The following is a 3,896-nucleotide window of genomic DNA, read 5'->3' as shown; positions in this document are numbered from 1 at the left end:
TGTTTCTGATAATCCTTTATATTTGATGTTTTCCCTCTAAATGTCTTTGTACATATCTGTCGCCTCTTCTAACGTCATTTGCTCTGACGTATCGGTCAAATAAGTTACAAAAATTCTGAACTCGTTCGGTACAGAACATGGAGTATTCATGGCTGTGCATTTTACTATTCAGAGTTATAATTCCGTGTTCGATTTTATCGGGTAAGGTGTTAAACTATATTTTGGCGTTCGTTGCGCATGGCGGACGTTACAGTAATGTTCCTGAGACCGTCATTAACGTCAGTCGTTTATTTTCTACTGGCTTGTTACGTTCCCTTTGTACCGATACCTACCCGGGCCAGCATGGGATCAAGCACCGGTTTTTTCATGAAGCTCTACGTCATAATCTCGATACTGATATCGGCAGCGGTGCTCATTAGTCACTTTTTTATCGCCGGTCACCGATCCGAAACGCTTGAGGTGAGCTCTAACCGACTCCCTTCAGGCATTTGCTGAATATTTCGATTTCAGTCGTGCGGTATCTTGGAAACTGTATTACGTCAAATTGGCTTCGTGAATTTGAGGAATATGCCTGTCGAAGGTATCCTCACGTGGTACGTACCCGAACCGCTGATGGTCCTGGTATCGTTAGGGCTGTTTATCGTATTTAAAAAAATCACCAAAAACATGGACTCCGGACGTGAGGAGGATTCAGATCGTTTCGCTTTGCCTAGCGAATTAGCGTTCGTATCGAAAGGAACAAGCAAGACACTCTTAAAAATTGGTAATCCCATTATACTCGATACTAACGGTATCACGAAAATACACCTGTAGGTAAATATGGAACTTCGACGGCGTTGTGCTTCGTCGGTATATTGAGGCCGTCGCTATTTGGTGCGATATATTTTTCAATTTTCATGTGGATTTTAATATGGTGGGGATATTATCACACCGTCCACAGAAAATTTGCCTATTGTATGCTGTGCCTGTTGTTGCCCATAGTATTTAGTCACATGGGGGCGCTTTATGGGTATCAGTTTGCCTTGAAAAACGCTTTGAAGGAGAAAGGTATCGTGGTGAGGTATGGTCTGTTCATAGATATAAGAAAGTGACCAATTGCTTTTGAATGGGATTATCCAAAGGTTGTCGTTAACATACAATGCAACAAGGTTATTACCTAAAGTTTCGGAATTTAAATTCAGGCAAAATTGTGGTCCGTAATAGAAAATAGTTTTATACCTACCTGTGTTTAACATTCTTTGGTTTGGTATACTACTTAGTTTAAGTTTATGTGTAGAATCGTGTGCGAATTATGCAAAATATATGCGAGTCTAGTGTATCTCAGGAGATGCTCCCGCCCAAATGTAGAAAACCCTATTCTTTTGAGACTAAGGACGTTATAAACACTGTTTATTTGACTCTCATTGAACATGGTGCCAGCAAGCAAGCGTCTTTAGAAGAAACGGCCGCTTTGACGAAAATTCCAACGTCAACTGTATGGAAAATTGTAAATAATCCCATTTTAGCGAGGAAAAAAAGAAGCGATGCTGCAGAACAATATAGAACAAATAATAATTAGAACAGGCGATGATAGCGATAGTGATACTGATATATTATGTGAACAATTTTAAGCAATTTAAGTACGTAATAAAAATAATTTGTAATTTTATTTTGGATTTAAACATAAATACATAGATAAAAAAATAAATATTGTTTGGTATCTTTCCTAACATAATCCCAAATAATTAAATTCTAAGCAAAATACGGACCTGTTCGGCCATATTTCATTCTTACAGCTTGCCAGGGTCTTTCCTTAATTCGTATCAGTTAGTCACTTTCTTATATCTATGAACAGACTTTAACACTTATTTAAAAAACAACTAATGATCCATTTTTCAAAGAAACTTTCACAGGCTACTGTAATACTTTTTACAAAACTTCTGGATTCCTCCTGCGTCGGTTTTTGCTGAGCCGAACTTGCTGACGTTTCGCCATTCATCCTGTTGGCTTCTTCAGAGCTTGGGAGACTGATTCAGACTCAGCAAAAACCGACGCAGGATGAATCCAGAAGTTTTGTAAAAAGTACACACTAGTGATCCAGAAAATAGTCACTAATAACTAACATTTTAGCTGGATCACCCTATATAATAATACTAAAACATTAAAATTAAAACAAATATATGTGAATTTTAAAATATCAAATCCAACATCTATCTTGAACTCTTAAATGAGTGCAGTATGTGATTTTGGTTTGTTCCTATTTACAACCGTGAACCTTGTACATCCAACTTCTGTAGGCAGCATAAAGAGGGCAAAAGAAACTACATGATTTCAGGTTATTGCAACTACAACCCATCAGGACGATGAAAAATTGTTCCGATCCGAGAATATTCACCACGAGCGACTCGTACATAGACCTTTCGAATTTTGTCCTGCTTTACGTATTGTACACTTTAATCGTTTTAGTTGCCAAAGAAATACTGCTAATGGAGGTAAGAAATATCGCATGAGTTGTAAGTTTCAAAAAACAGCTTCTCGCTTACTTGATCACTTACATCTTTGGATGATTGGGTCTCTATACTAAGATTACCATAAGGACGGAGTGGTAATGTAATGCTATAGTCTTCCAGGTGGTATCTGCCATCTGATCATAGCTACTTCAACAATGGCAATTTTCAAATCTTTGCTACGAATCAACTCTTGACAATCTTAAAATATTTTGTTCCCTTAAAGTGCCTTGATGATGTTGATTAGATTTTTTTTTCTAGTACAATTTTTTTTCTTTCTCACATGGATACCATATTAGTAGACTACTGCCTGTTCATTGCCAACACGTCTTCCCCGGAAGACGAGGTCCAGTGTTCTCGCCACCGTTTTGGCGGTCTTCCTTGAGATCTTTTCCCTACTGGGTTGTCCATTTTCGCGTTCTTGACGAGTCTGCCATCTTACATTCTTTTTATGTGTTTGTTCCAAAATCTTCCTCTTTGCCTCACCCACCTTCCTATGTCTTGTATTCCGCACTGCTGTCTGATTTGCTCGTTCTGTATTTTGTGATACAAAGTTATACCCCGTATAGTTCTTAATATTTTCATTTCAACTATTGTAGAGTTCTGTTTGTAACAACTCTTGTTTCTGCTCTTTCTTCGTTAATCGTTATTTCTGCACCTAGATCTTTAAAGTGATTTACCTGCTCTATTATGTTTGAATCGATTTCCAACTTACATCTTATAGGTTATTTGGATGTTACTAAGCATTTAGTCTTCTCGGTGTTGATGAGCATGTTTAATTCTCTTGCTTTAGTGTTGAAAGTGTGTCTGCAATAAGAACAGTATGGAAGAATGGCTTTCCCATTTTAAATCCAGCTGTTCTAGGGAGGTTGTCTATTATTTTATCCGTCAATGAATTGAATATATATGGGCTGAGTGAATCGCCTTGTGTAATTCCTGTGTGCAATGTTTCCGGATTTGATTTCCGTTCTTTTTTGAAGATCGGTATTGCCGTGCCGTTCTTCCAATTTCATTCTGTGGTTTTTTCCATCCGTATTTAAGCATTTCATTGGTGATCTCGTCTGGTCTAGGGCTTTTCCCATTCTTTAGAGACTTGAGCGTATTTTCTAGAATGTCATGGGTTAGTTCTATGTTGTTGCTCTTGATCTTTTGGGTTCGACATTACGTTCCAGGTAGCAATTCTCCGTGGGTTTTTTACCCCAAGGGGTAGCTGGCCTGTCCTGGGAACCCTCCTCCGGGCTTGGGACCGGCAATGGTACTCGTTAATACCTTAAAGTATAAGGCTCCATCCTCTTCAGATTCATATAAAACGCTTTTTTGGTTGCTATCCTTTACTGAACTTTTCCAGCCGATGGCGATGAATATATCGAACATCTCCAAAACGCCCAACCCATCCCTCCAACATATGAA

Source organism: Cylas formicarius, unplaced genomic scaffold (genome assembly GCF_029955315.1).
Source record: "Cylas formicarius isolate icCylForm1 unplaced genomic scaffold, icCylForm1.1 PGA_scaffold_2__14_contigs__length_35257938, whole genome shotgun sequence".
Lineage (NCBI taxonomy): Eukaryota > Metazoa > Arthropoda > Insecta > Coleoptera > Brentidae > Cylas > Cylas formicarius.
The sequence above is the reverse complement of the archived record's forward strand: the minus strand, read 5'-3'. Positions refer to the sequence as shown.